Genomic DNA, 15,935 nt, shown 5'->3' with positions numbered 1-15,935 from the left:
GTGATGCCATGACAAATGACTTGGATTTGAGTGAGAGGGTGCTGTGCTTATTCACTACCCTCACTACCCTCACTTTCCTCCGGAGCCATCTGGTTCTAATGGTCAGATCTGAAGCAGGACTATTGGAGATGGCCCTGGATGCAAGGCAATCAAGGTTAAGTGACATGTCTGAGGTCATACAGCTAGTGAGTATTAAGGGTCTGAGACTGAATTGGAACTTCATCCTCCTGACTCCAAGGTCAGTGCTCTCTCCACTGTGCCAACTTACTGCCCTTAGGAGTTTGGCTGTGATAGAAAGGAAAGCTTGGGGGATGATAGGTCAAGTGAGAGTTCTTTAAAAGTAGAGACCTAGTCCTGTTTGTTGGAGGCAGGAGAGAAGCCAGTAGGGTTAATAATACCTTCTCTATGTATCCTGCAGAATTGTTGTAAAAGTGAAAGAGGATACTGTATATGAAAGTAAATTAAAATGTTGTACAAATGTGAGTATAACACTTGTATCAGATGGGAAAAAAGTACCATGAAAAGTGTCATTACATGTTGGGAGACTTCTCACTTCTCCGGATCATTGGACTTAATCCAAATAAACTGTGAATTTCCTTATCTGACAACTGTCTTCTCTCTTAATCCATTTCTTCACCCTTCTCCAAATTCTATTAAAAGACATAAGGTTAAAGAAATAAGTAGGACTTTTAACAGAAACTGTACAATATTTTAATATCTCCTATTTAGTAACTTCCAAAAGACCTGAACATTAAAATTTACTTATTATAACACCCTGGGAAGGCTACATCAGGGAGTATCCTACCCATGTGTCTTCATGACTAGGATGCCTTCCAGTTCTATAAGCTCATATCTCTGGCAGTTTATTCAGACATCACTGGATGCAACTCCCCATCTCAGCCAATATTTCTTTTTTTTTTTTGCAAGGCAAATGGGGGTTAAGTGCTTTGCCCAAGGCCACACAGCTAGGTAATTATTAAGTGTCTGAGACCGGATTTGAACCCAGGTACTCCTGACTCCAAGGCCGGTGCTTTATCCACTATGCCACCTAGCCGCCCCCTCAGCCAATATTTCTTTGATAGTCCTGAGTCTATCTATCTGAAAGTCTCATGGACTGCAGTCTTTTCCAATCACCTTAGCCCCTTATAATGTGATACATTGACACTGGCCTCATTATTCCTCAAATATGAGACTCTATCTTCTGATTTTAGGTGTTTTCACTGTCTAACCTTCATGCCTGAAAAGTTGTTCTTCCTCACTTTGTCTCATAACTTTCCTGGTTTTACCATGTTTCAACTGAATTCTTACTTTCTATAAGATATCTCTCCAAATTCCCCCTTAAGTCTAGCGCTTTCCCTCTCCTGATTATTTTCTATTGATTCTATAGATAACTTCTTTGTGTTTTAGTGTTTACATATTATATCAACATTAGATTGTATTTGAGAGCAGGGACTGGCTTTTGCTTTTTTTTTTTTTTGTATTCTCGGCTCTTCACACAGTGTAGGAGCTTAATAAATGTGTTTTGAGTGATTAACCGATAAGATAGTGTGGAATATATTTCTTTGTATTTCTTTCACTGGCTAGATTGTTTAGCCCAGAATTCAAGCTTCCTTATTAATTCTCCTTAACTACCAACAGATGGTAATCATTCCCTTTCTTAGTTGCTCTCTCTAATCACTCTAGCTCTTGTCTATGTCACAGCTTAGAAACATAACTCCAGGTAGTTCTTTTTGGAGACATCTTTGGTATTGCGTTTCCCATGTCCTCAGGACTTATATAAAAGATATCTCCTAGAAGTTAGAGAAACCCCTTGTGCCTTACATTTAACTCACTCTCACAAATTCTATGTTGGTTTATCCTATTATTAATATGTATGTATGTTTTCAAGTAGATAAGCACATTGCTAAAATTTCACATTTTGGGCTTCATTGTATCATCTGTGCATAGTATAATTGTACATTTTCTCTATCCATGAAGATATATTGATTTGGGGCTTGAGAGTGGGAGAACATTTTCATTTTGCTCATCATAGTTCAGTTTCCTGCAATCTTCCTGAGTAGCTGAGTAGAGCTATTTAAATTTTCTGAAGTTACTTCCTTGCTTATATAATAAGGGAAGGGACTTTAGAAGGGTAGTAGTTGCTTGGCTGGGGAAAGTTGAGTTAATGGATTGTGTTATAAGCAAAAACAAAAGAAAACTTTAATTAAATTTTAAAATAACATACACAAAAGAAAACAAAGAAATACCTAAGTGCACATAAACAGAATAATTTTGTTACTAGTTTGTTAAATTTAATATATATTTTAAAACAACAGCTACTTAACTTCTTTTAAAATGTACTTTTCTTCTTTTAAATTTAAATGTTTGTTTAGAATTAAATTCAAAATAAAAAATTGAACAAAACAAAATAATCTAAAGGAAGGAGGAGGAAAGGGGACATATTTTCCTTCCAATATTATTATTATGCACTGATTTGATAGGAAAAATTATGTAGTTGTTGCTACAAAATTACCCAAGACTGCTTCCTAAAAGGAAGAAAGAGGTCCACTATTTTCTTAAGTACTATCAATTAATTGGAAGGAAAGGTTCTCAATACATAAGGTATTATTGACGTAGCATGAAATATCAGAAGGAATTAGGTATTAAGAGTTAAAAACCTGTGTTCTACTCTCCTCTATATGTCAAATTAGCTATGAACCTTGGATAAATCACTTCACTTCTCTGCACCTCAATTTTCTCATCTGTAAAATTAATAGGTTGAACTAGACATTTTCTATGATCCTCTTCAGTTTTCACATTTGATGATTTATAATATTATTGTTGTTGTTTTTAAATACTTTGGGAGAACCCCTAAGACCTATATTATTAGGGAGGTAGATGGGGCGACAACATTTTATCAAAGTTATAGTACCTAAAACTTATAGAGCATTTACCAAGTGCCAGGCACTTCACAATTATTATCTCATTTGATCCTACAATAAGTCTGGAGGTAGGTACCAACTGCCACTTTAAGAAAATTACCTCTGAGCAACAGCCATGTAGAAATGGGATGTACATTAGACAGTTGCTTGGGTGGGGTGTGAGTGGAAGGAGGTAGAAAAAGCACCAAGATGAGAGGGATTTCTGGGCAAAGAAGTTAAATAGTAGTATTGATAAATATAGCTTATTTCTGCACAATTTTGCAGAAGACTAAACATTTTATTGAATTAAACCATCCAAATGGCTTATATAATTTCATCTACCATTGGTAGGAATCTAGGAAATTGTTTGATTGTGAACATTTATTATGTTAACATATTTGTTATTTACTGAGTGATTTACAAAATAATAGAATAGCCATAATAATATAGAACCCACATAGACAAACATCAATTTTCCACAGAATCTTAGAATCTCAAACCTGCAATGGGCCTTGGAAATACAGATGAAGAAAATAAGGTTAAGAGAAGACAGTCAAAATCACTTAGGTGAGCAAAGTCCTTAAGGAACCAGTCAAACTAGGTGGTGCAATGGATAGTGTACCAGTTTTAGAATCACAGTTCAAATCTGGCCTTAGTTATTTACTAACTGTGTGATCTGGTCAAGTTACCCAATCTTGATTGCCATACACATACACACACAGTTATTGATTTTTTTATAATAAATCTATCATTTGATCATGGGGGGATCAGTGTAGACATTCTTTTCACTGATACAAGTGAGCAATTCTTTTATCATCTCTAGTTTTTGAGAGTTCTTTGCCTGGAGTATTGAGAAGTTGAGTAATTTGTTCAAGATGAGACTATTGGTATACACCAGTGAAAGTCTGAAATGAAACCAGTTCTTCCTGACTTGAAGGCTGCTCTTCCATTCACAGCATCAAGCAACCTCATATTTTAGCTAGCTTCTTAAGGGTTAGCTGCCGTCCTGTTCCCTCTTCAAAACAATTTCAGTTATTTCAGATCTGCTCAAAATAGTTTCAAAGCCAGGTCAGAAAGACCTTTGCTTTACATGCCCAGTGGATTAATAACCAACCTTGAAATCAGGAATACTTGTTCTCAAATTCTGCCTCTGCCAAATACTAACTGACTCAGGTAAAATGACCTCTCACTACTATAGGCTACTTAACTCTCTAAATGTAAGCTGGAAAAAAGGAGCCTATCTGTTTTGATAAAAGAAGTTTGCTCATCTGGGGAATGCTTCATAACAATGGAATAGCTGGTCCACTCTGTCCATGTCTATACCTTTTAATTGGGTCTCAGTCTCTCTCTCTCTCTCTCTCTCTCTCTCTCTCTCTCTCTCTCTCTCTCTCATCTTTCTTTGTATGTGTATATGTGTGTGTCTATATTGCTAGTACTGCTTAAAGATCCTTAAACATGGTGGAAAAAACATTAGTTTTTTTATATTTAATTATGATGGTAAATAAAGCAGACAATCATAAGGTTTGGAACTTCCTCCCTGCCCCTCTCAGGTGTTGATTTTTGTAAGGAAGTAGGGTCTTCAAATGGAGTCGATTTGTAACTTATGTCCCTGTTATTATCTACTGATTCCTTGTTAAATATATCTTAAGAGGGTGGAAGAGATGGAAGAGGGAAGGTTGTAAACCCATACTGTAGGCTTTGCAAACTTGTTAAACATGATAAGAGCAAAACTGTTGAACTTGCAAAGAAAAATTGCCAAAAATGTCAGGAAGGAGAAAGAAAAGTTTATTGCTAAGACATTTAACAAGGTGACAGTTTTAACAGCTGCCTGGTCTGGGGTGAATAATGCAAAAGATTAATTGACATATAGGAGTTGGCTTCCTATGGCAGAAGTGAATAAAGGCAAGTTTTGTTCCATTACAGTAAGAGAGATGGTAAGCCAAGCAGTGAAATTGCCAAACAGGCTCCCAGCTGTATGAAGGATCCTTCAGATGACAAGGAAAGGATGATGGATGATGAAGGAGCACAGTATGAGTGTGCTGCAAAGCACACATTTAATGGCAGAGAGTACTGCAACAAAACAAATGATTGGACTTGGAGCATGAGCATAGCTCTACCATTGTTCCCCATCTTAGTGCAATCATAGAGAATAGTTAGAATTTTTAACAGTGTAAAGAGATAAAGAAAAAAACACTTTCCTATTGTTTGAGGTATTACAGGAATTTCATAATTGCCTGACTTGATTATCTAACTGTTTTAGCATTCAGGTCAGGATAACTCAATGCTCAACTGGATTTTCTTCCAGAAACTTATGAACTCTACTCAGCGATCATGAAGAAACAACAGTTCTTTGCTTCCCCTGGAAACTGCTTTTATACCGGATATCAAGGAAATTTGATGTTCTGGCGCAGGTTTCTAAATTACTTCTACTTTAAATCGTCCCTTCTCTGGTTTTGATTAGCTATTTGCCATTAGAGTTCTACATTGTTTACCAGGGAAATATAAGTTTTGTTTGAAATCTACTTGAATCCTCTCATTTGTTGAGGAATTTGACATGTGGAATATTGCTTGCAATATGTAATTGGGGCAGCTAGATAGATGGAGTTTCGGGTCTAGAGGCAGGAAGACTCATGTTCCTGAGTTACAATTTGTTCTGGCTGTGTGACATTGTACTAGCTGTGTGACTTAACCTTGTTTGCCTCTGTTTTCTAATCTGTAAAATGAACTTGAGAAGGAAATGACAAACTACTCCAGTATGCTTGTCAAGAAAACCCTAAATGGATTCACAAAGAGTTGGACACCACTGAAAAATGAAGAAAAAAATATAACAATAGAATGGTGCCCCTTATGAGGAACCAGGTCTATACTGGTAAATTTTTAACAACTGCCTGTCCAAAAAAATGTTTAATCTGTATTAGTGACATTTTTCTATATCAATTTAAGTTTAGTCAACAAAACAATAAATCAAACTCATATTTATATCATTTACTGATTTCTGAGGGGAAAAAAGCTCATGCTGAAAATTTAATAATCAACTCTCAAAGGCTGCTAGGAGTTGCATCATATCCATCCACTAATGTCATTATAGTCAGCACTTGTTCACTGGTGTTTACTGCTTTCCTGATAGACAAATCTATTTTCATGCCATTATAGTATTTACAAAGAGTCATCCTAACAAAGGCCTTGGAGAAAAATAAAAGAGTTATACTATTGAATTTTCCCACATTTTCCTATAAGCCAGAGAATTGCAAAGCTATCAGTCTAGTGAAAGATGGACACTAAAGATCAATCCAGTCTAGTATTCACTCATTAGAATGCTGAATGATTCGGTCACAACAAAAATCACAATAAATCAGCTTATGTTGACTCTCTAGGTAAGGCAAACCAGTCCTGTTAGTCACCTACCAGGATTCTGAGTTGTCTAATTAAATCTCATTTTCTATTATAAACAAAGTAACTTTACAAGACCTTTCTCTTTCCTGCTTTTTGTTTTCAAACCAGAGTGGAACAGCAAAAAAGTAATATGCATTTCTGAGAGGCTTCACCTGTCTTATGCTCCAGATAGCAATGAGGGACAATAGATAGAACCCCAGGTTTCATTTAGTTAATCAAGAACTAGCACTCAAAGCTTTTTTTAATTGGTATTTTATTTTTCCAAATACATGTTATGAAAGATTTTTTTTAACATTCATCTATATACATATGTGTATTTTTAAATTAAAAAATTTCCTCTCCCCTTCCTTTCCACCCTTTTCCCCTCAGTGGCGAACAGTCAGGTTAACGTTGTAAAACATATTTTTGAAAAACATGTTTACAGATTAGTAATTTTCGGTATGAGGAATTAGGGATATTTCAGGAAAAGAAATGCATAAGATAATTTTTATAAAGTATTCATCAGATTCTGAATGGTTTTTTTGTTTCTTTTTCTTCCTCTTGATGGGAATAGCATTGTTCATAACTGGTCTAACACCATTGTCCTAGCTTTTTGAACTTCTGAGAGGAACTGCTTCTATCAAGGTTGATCATCTCACAATGTTGTTGTTAATGTGTACATTGTTTGCTTGGTTCCCTTCACTGAGCATCAGATCCTGTAACTCATTCCATGCTTCTCTAGAGTCTGACTATTTATGGTTTCTAATAGAACAATAATATTCTATAGTATTCATATACCATAACTTGTTTAACCATTCCCAAAATTTTGTCAGCTAACTGCTCTTATAGTTTTTTCAAAAAGCACTGGTAAAAGCTTTTGTCTCTTTGCTGTGTCTTCTTCTGCCTGTTCTTGACCTTTTCCTTTAGTCTGTTTTAATGACTTAAAATAAAACTTCCTGGTACTCATTGATTCACCTTTTACTTATGAGGGAGCAACTCACCAAATTTTCCCCATTCTATCAAGATCATTTATCTAATCATCTCTCTATCTCCACATAGATATATGATTTTTTTCCATTTTTTGAGTTTTATCCCTCTCAGTTCTTAAAACATTTGGTTGAAGGGGGGAGTCAAGGTGGTGGCGTAGAGGCAATAGCCCAATTGTACTCTCCCAAAATTCCAAAAAACTTGAAATTAACTTTTCAAATAGAATTCTGGAGTCAAAAAAAAGGTCATTGTGAGACATTTTTCTCAGCTCAAGACATCTTAGGAGATTGGCAGGAGAGGTCTGTCACACTAAGATAGGCAGCAGTAGATTTTGGAGGTATCTATTATAGCAGTAGTGACAGCAGTGACAGACTAGAGATGGTAAAAGGATTGATAATTGATCAGAAAGAGATAGACCCTGAAATTACCCTGGATACAGGACCAGGTGCTGTTGTAGCTTAATTGTCCACCCATACTTCCATGGTGGAAAGGAGCTTATGGGTGGTTATAAGAGAATGAAGGCCCTAGTTCTTGGAGAGGAACTCTGGCTAGAGGAGGGGAAAGTAGGGGGTCTTCTTGGGTGAAGACCAAAGCACAGACAAGTGAAGATGTTTCTTCCAGAATAGCACAACCTTGGAAGTACAAACAGCTTGCAGACCCTTGGAACTAACCATGAAAACAGAAGTGCAAAAAACGATGAAACTTGGGATAGTTCTTATCCCTTCCCTAAGTGGCAAAGTCCAACTTTAACATAAAGTTCAAATTCAAGGGATAGACTGAAAAAATAAGCAAACACCAAAAACAGAACCTGGCCATTAAAATATACTATGGTAACAGGGACATTCAAAATACAAACTCAGAAAAAGACAACAATGTCAAAATATCCATAAGCAAAGTTTCAAGGAAAAAGTGCATATTGGATATAAATTCTACAATACTTTCTGGAAGAACCAAAGAAAATCATAAGAACCATAAAGCAAAAAATTGGGAAAAGTAAGTGATGAAAGAAAATTGTTAAGAGAATTAATAGCTTTTTAATAGAGGGGCAAACATTTTGAAGAAAAAGCTCACAAAAGCTGAATTGACTAAATGGAAAAAAAAAAGAAATTTAAAAGCTCACTGAAGAAAATATTCTTAAAAATGGCATTTGGGTAAGCATAATGTAATGACATCATGAGCTATCTAGAAACAATAAAGCAAAGTCCAAAGAATGAAAAAAATAGAAGATAAAGTAAACATCTCATTAGAAAATGGGATGAAAAAATGATTTGTAAACTAGATTGAGGAGAGATAATTTAAGAATTATTGGACTAAATTAAAGCCTCAATCAAAGAAAGAGCCTAAACATCATATTTCAAGAAACTATCAAGGAAAACTGTTGATAACCCAGAACCAGCGGGTGAAATAGAAATTGAAAGAGTTCATTAATCACCTCTTGAAAGAGATCCCCAAATGAAAGCTCTTCAGTATACCATAATCAAATTCCAGAGCTCAGGTCAAAGAGAAAATATTGCAAGCAGACAGACAATTCAAATATTATAGAACCACAGTTAAACACAAGATTTAGCAGCAGATCGATTGAAAGAGTAGAGAGCTTGGAATATGATATTGCAGAAGGCAAAAAGAGCTAGAATTGAAACCAGGAATAAACTGCACAGCAAAAATACATATAAATATTCGTGAAAAAATAATATTCAATGAAATAGAGGACTTTTAAGTATTCTTGATGAAAACACTAGAGATGAATAGAAAATTTGATTTTCAAATACAAGACTCAAGAAGTATACAAAGATAAACATGAAATAGAAGTCATACTATGCTCAATAAGGTTAAATTTTTACTTTTCTATATTTATTGGAAAGGGGATGCAAGAGAGAGTTGATTATATTGGACTGATATAAAAATATGTCTAAGTAAGAATGAGGATTACTCTGGGAGAAGTGGGAAGGGATAGGAATAATGGGGAAAAGTATCTCACATGAAAGAGGTATGCAAAGGAATTTTTACAATGGAGGGGGCAATTGCAGTAGTAGTGGGCAATGGTTGAATCTCACTCTTATAGGAATTGGTTCAAAGGGAAATTTATACCCTCAGACACACACACAAGCATACATATGTGTATATATACACATGCTTGTATGTATACACATGGATATATACACAGAATTGAGTATAGAAATCTATCTTATCTAACAGGAAACAGGAGGAAAAAGGTTAAATAAAAGGTGTGTAATAAAAGGGAGAACATACTAAAGGCAGCAGTGGTCACAAGCAAAGCAAACTTTTGAGAAGGGATAAGGGGGGGATGAGAGAGAGAGAGAGAGAGAGAGAGAGAGAGAGAGAGAGAGAGAGAGAGAGAGAGAGAGAGAGAGAATAAATAGAAGAAAATACAATGAAGGAATATGCATATAATCATAATTTGAAATGAAATACAGTAACCATAACTGTGCATATAAATGGGATGAGCTCACCCACAAAATAGAAGCCAACAGAATAATGGATCAGCAACCAGAATCCAGAAATAAGTTGTTTACAAGAACCACACTTGAAACTGAAAGACACACAAAGAGTTAAAGTAAGGGGCAGGTGTAGGATTTATTGCTTCAGCTCAAGTTAAAAGGTCAGGGGTAGCAATCATGATCTCAGGCAAAAAAATGCAAAAATAAACATAATTAAGAGACATGACCATGTTAATTACTTTTTTGTAAAAGTTATCACAGAAAGAAAATAATAGAAAAAGTTTTTAAAGCAAATTTCCCTGTTAAAGGTCTCATATTTCAAATAGATGAAGAACTAAGCCAAATTTATGAAAATCAGTCATCTCCCAATTGATAAATGGTCCAAAGATATGAATAAGCAGATTTCAGAAGAGGAAATCAAAGCTATCTATAGTTTTAAAAATGCTCTAAATCACTATCAATTAGGGAAATGCAAAGAATTCTGGTGGCACCATCTCACACCCATCAGATTAACTAACATAAGAAGAAAGAAAATTATAAATGCTGGAGGGGATGTGGGAAATTACGTACACTTATGAACTAATGAAGAGTTTTAAAATGGCCCAAGCATTGTAGAGAGCAATTTTTAACTGTATTAAAGATTATAAAACTGTGCATATCCTTTGATCCATTAATACCTTTATTAGATCTGAATCACAAAGAGATTGAAAAACAGAAAATGACCTATATCTAAAAAATATTTTTAAGAACTCTTTTGTGATGGCACAGAATTAGAAAATGATATGATAGAGGACAGATCCAAGATGTCTTCATGAAGGCAGGAATTCCCAGAAGCTCTCTTCTAAAATACTACAAAAACTTTAAAATGATGACTCTAATCAAATTTTAAAGAGGCAAAAACCACTGAAAGAGCCAGTGAAACAATTTTCCAATTGAAGATAACTTGGAAATCCACAGGAAGGTTCTGTTTCACTGGGGTTGGAAGGAGCTGTAGCACAGCCAGGATTGTGCTTCATGGGAGTGAAGAAGCCTTCCAGGAGCAGCTAGTTGGTTGCCTGGGCCTCTGAGGGTGCTTGGGCTCATGGCAGTAGAAGGGGTTTCCAGACCTCTTAGCCCAGGGATCACCTTGGGTGATCAGTGGGAAAAACTCTGCCAGAATAAATGTGGAGTCCAGGTCACTGCAACCCCAGTCCTGGGAAATGGAAGTTCATCTGCAGAGCCATCTAACAGGGAACCACCTGGAAGCTGCTTCCAGAGCTCTCAGCCCATGGAATGTAAGGGGGTGGGGGGAGAGACTGTGGAGGTCTCTCCACTATCCCTGGAACAGAACTCTTGTGCTTTGCTCATATTGAGACCCTGGTTGCAGTCTAGGGCCCCCTATTGTCATAGCAGAGCAGAGACCCTCCTCACAGCTACAGGTCAAAGGGGAGTTCACTTGCGGTCATCCACTGACCAGAGTATGACCAGGAGAATAGTCAGAGCCTCTCATAAGACAGTGAAGGAACTGAAGTCCTTGTGGGGGAAGGGTCCTTAGGAAACACCTCAAAACCAGGAAATAGGCTGGGGAAATGAGTAAACAGAAAAAAAAGAATCTCACTATATATACTTGCTTTGGTCCCATGGAAAATCAAAATACACCTCAGAAGATGACAAAGTCAAAGCTTCTGTATCCAAAGTCTCCAAGAAAAATAGAAATTGGTCTCAGGCTATGTAAGAGTTCCAAAAAGATTTTGAAAATCAACTAAGGGAAGTAAAGGGAAATTTGGGAAGAGAAATGAGAGCAATGTAGGAAAATTATGAAAACCAAGTTAGCAACTTGGTCAAGGAGATACAAAAAAAATTCTGAAGAAAACATGTGAAAGACCAGTTTAGGTTAAATGGAAAAAGCAGTTCAAAAGGCCAATGTATGCCTTAAAAAGCAGAATTGACCAGATGGAAAAGGAGATAAGAAAGCTGTCTGAGGAAAATAAATCCTTCAAATGTAGAATGGAACTAAGGGAAGTTGATGACTTTGTGAGGAATCATGAAACAATAAAACAAAACCAAAAGAATGAAAAACTAGAAGACAATGTGAAATATCTCATTGGAAAAACAACTGACTTGGAAAACAGATCCAGAAGAGACATTTAAAAAGTATTGGGCTACCTGAAAAACCATGAAGAGGAAAAGAGCCTTGACTTCATTTTGAAAGAATTTCTCCAAGAAAATTGCCCTGCTATACTAGAAGCAGAGGGTAAGATAGAAATTGAAGTAATCTACTGATAACTTCTTGAAAAAAAATCCCCCCCCCCCAAATAACTCCCAGAAATATGATAGCCAAATTCCAGAACTCCCAAGTCAAAGAGAAAATATTATATATAGCCAAAAAAAAGAAACAATTCAATTAAGATGGTGCTCTTGGCAGGATTACACAAGATTTAGCAGCATCTCCATTAAGGACTTGGAATATGATATTCCAGAAAGCAAAAGAGGTTGGATTACAACTGTGAATCAACTACTCAAAAATACTGAACATCCTCTTACAGGGAAAAAGATGGAAATTCAAGGTAATAGGGGTATTTCAAACATTCCTATTAAAATGACCAGAGCTGAACAGAAAGTTTGTTCTTCAAGTACAGGATTCAGGTGAAGCATAGCAAGGTGGCCAAGAAGGGCAAATTATGAGGGACTTAATGATGTTGAACTGCTTGAATTCCTGCAGGGGAAGATGATATTGATAACTCATATGAACCTTCCCAATTAATAGAACAGTTAGAAGGAGCATGTATAGACAAGGCACAGGAGAGACCTGAATCTGAAGGTATAATATTTTATAAAGACAATGGGGAGCCCCCTCTTCCCTCGCTCGCCCCCAGCCCCGGAGCCCAAGCTCTTTGGCGGGTGGGAGGGCGGCGGGGTCCGGACGGGGCCGCACCGGGGGCAGCGTCTCCCCGCGGGCGTGCGGAGTGGGCCCGGGGCCGAGGGCTCGGGGGTCCAGCCGGGGTGGCGGCGGCCAAGCCCGGGAGCTCTGGCCAGCAGCCGCCGCCTGGCCAGGGGCAGCCCCCACAGCCGCAGCCGCCGCCGGCAGTGACCCCGGGCGGCGGGATCGGGGCCAGTAGCCGCCACGAGAAGAGCCTGGGGCTGCTCTCTACCAAGTTCGTGTCCCTGCTGCAGGAGGCCAAGGACGGCGTCCTGGATCTCAAGGCGGCTGCAGATACTTTGGCTGTCAGGCAAAAAAGAAGAATTTATGATATTACCAATGTTTTGGAAGGAATTGATTTAATTGAAAAAAAGTCCAAAAACAGTATCCAGTGGAAAGGTGTAGGTGCTGGATGTAATACAAAGGAAGTAATCGATAGACTGAGATATCTCAAAGCAGAAATTGAAGATCTGGAACTAAAAGAGAGAGAACTTGATCAACAGAAATTATGGCTACAGCAAAGCATCAAAAATGTTATGGATGACTCCATTAACAACAGATTTTCTTATATAACTCATGAAGATATCTGTAACTGTTTTAACGGAGATACACTTCTCGCCATTCAAGCACCTTCTGGTACACAACTGGAGGTACCTATTCCTGAAATGGGCCAGAATGGACAAAAGAAATACCAGATCAATTGGAAGAGTCATTCAGGACCTATCCACGTACTGCTTATTAATAAGGAATCCAGTTCCTCTAAGCCAGTGGTTTTTCCTGTTCCTCCACCAGATGACCTCACACAACCTCCTTCTCAAGTTTCTACTCCAGTGACTCCACAGAAACCTAATATAGAGACCCAGAATCTACCTGAGCAACACACCCTTACTAGAGGTCAACTTCTTCAGCAGACACCAGTTTCAGATACATAGACCCTCAGAGCCGATAGGTGAAGTTATGAATTCGATTGATTCTTTGAGGAAAAGAACTAAAAGAGACCAAGAACTGTGCTTTGGGAGTGCTCAGTTACGGAGAGGAACTGAAAAAAGAGACAGGCATATTCACTGAGGCTCTATTAGTGGTGATATCATTGATGAATTAATGTCTTCGGATGTGTTTCCCCTATTATGGCTCTCTCCTACTCCTGCTGATGACTACAACTTTAACCTGGATGAGAATGAAGGAGTGTGCCATCTCTTTGATGTACAGATACTAAACTATTAGATTCCATAAGAACTATTTGGCCTGTATCTACCTCTAACTATGTAACACCCTAGACTTCTTCATAATCTAAGTATTTAAAATAATGAATGTAACAACTTTTTAGTTCACTGACTCTGGGAGTATTTTTCCTTTTGTTTAATTAATTACTTCACAAAACTGTACCCAAAAGAACAAAAGGGAGTTTGATCTCTTCAGGGCAAAGTGACTTTGCAAGTTTTATGATTTGGTTATTTTTTTTCCCCCAGAACAAAATTAGCCACAAGATTGTTATTGGAGGAGATAAGAGGGGGAAGGGGGGATGATTTTCATATTATTGTTGTTGTTATCATCCCAACATCTCTTTCCCTTCTGTGGGAGGGAAGTTAATACTAAGCAGGTCTTTTTAGGTCACTACAAAGTAATTGATCTTGGGTCTCTTATCATTTAAAATATTTTATACCATTACTGCCATCAGCTGTCCCTATTTTTCTGTATATCCTTCTAGTCCAATTAGTTTTTCACTGCCATTTGCAAAATGAAGGATATAAACTGACACATGAATTGTTTCAGTGAACATATTTTGTGAAGTGCCTTCTGTTTTAGCACTTTAAGTTTTTCATGTTTTGTTGACTTCCTTGACATTCCACTTTCCTAGATTTTAGGAAAGCTCTCTGTATGTAGTTTGCGTTAAAATGTGCCAATGCCTGTACATTAACAATTAAAAAAAATAAAACTGTACAAACACCCCCCCCAATAAAAGACAATGGGGGAGGGATGGCTAGGTTGTTCAGTGGTTAAAGCACCGGCCCTGAAGTCAGGTGTACCTGGGTTCAAATCCAGTCTCAGACACTTAATAATTACCTAGTTGGGTGGCCTTGGGCAAGCCACTTAACCCCATTTGCCCTTGCAAAAAAAAAACACCTAAAAAATAAGACAATGGGGGAAAAGGAAAGTACTGGGAAAAAAGGAGAGGAGAGGTAGAGTGGGCAAAGATATTTCATGAAAAAGAGTTAAGAAAAAACTTTTAAAATGGAGGAGGGGGGAGGTGAGAGGGAATGAGTGAGCCTTCATTCTCATTGGAAATAGCTCAGAGTTTAAGCAGCACACACACTTAATTGGGTATAGAAATTTATCTTATTCTAGAGGAAAAAGGAGAAGGATGGAATGGGAGAAAGGGGACAGAGGGAGAGGAGGGAACATTGTGGGAGAGGGCAGTTAGATACAACAAATTTTTTTGTTTTTTGCGGAGTGGTGGGGTTGGGCCACCTGCTGGTGACCACAACTGGGTGGTTGTTGGGTGTCTGGAGCAGGATTAGTTTGGGTCCTCTTGGCTCCGGGTCTGGTTCTCTGTCTGCTGAGCCACTCAGTTGCCCCATAACACACTTTTAAGGAAGGACAAAGTGAAAGAAGAGAGTGAATTGAATAAATAGGTGTGGGGAAGAATAAATGGATAGAGGGAAATACAATTAACATCAGTAACTGTGGGAAAAAATATTGAAGCAACTTCTCTGATAAACGCATGATAAAGAATGTGATCCATCTCAGAGATATATGAACAGAGACCGAAGTACAATTTTCTTTTCTTCATACTTTATTTTTATGAAATTTTTCAATTTTGGGGGGGAGGGGCTTATGTTTAGTCAAGACCATTTTAATAATGTGCAAATAAATAATTAAATGAAATTTTTAAGAAAAAGAAAATGATAGGATATCCATCAATTGGGGAATGGCTGAACAAGTTGTACTATATAATTGTGATAAAATTCTAATGTGCTATGAGAAATGATGAGCAGAGTGGTTCCAGAAAAATTCTGGGAAGATCTATATGAATTGATTCAGTGTGAAATGAGCAGAACCAGGGAACCATTGTACCCAGTAACACACTCCTCAAAAAGTTCCTCCTTTGGTTTTTCTTTCCTCTGGGAGATTGTATTTCTATCTCAAAAGCATTGCTGAGAGCCTCACTGTTCTGAAGGTTTTTGCTCTGGAGGTGTTTCTTAAACTCTCCAGATCTTGTACTTGTTGGCAGGTTCCTGGAATCTACAAATTTCTGTACCATATGAGTTTTACAAAGTTGCTCTTATTTCCATGGGATTTAAAAATTACTTAAGTTAC

The 15,935-nt window shown here is 37.4% G+C and overlaps 1 protein-coding gene and 1 pseudogene across 1 annotated transcript in view; both read left to right on the top strand.

Annotated features, from left to right (window-relative positions):
• LOC141499800 (uncharacterized) overlaps positions 1-15,935 on the top strand; it is a 446,129-nt gene that overhangs the window by 188,703 nt on the left and 241,491 nt on the right. The window lies entirely within an intron of this gene.
• LOC141503341 (transcription factor E2F5 pseudogene) lies at positions 3,406-13,549 on the top strand (annotated as a pseudogene).

The sequence above is a fragment of the Macrotis lagotis genome, chromosome X (assembly GCF_037893015.1).
Source record: "Macrotis lagotis isolate mMagLag1 chromosome X, bilby.v1.9.chrom.fasta, whole genome shotgun sequence".
Classification (NCBI taxonomy): Eukaryota; Metazoa; Chordata; class Mammalia; order Peramelemorphia; family Peramelidae; genus Macrotis; species Macrotis lagotis.
This window is presented reverse-complemented; position numbering and strand designations above follow the sequence as displayed.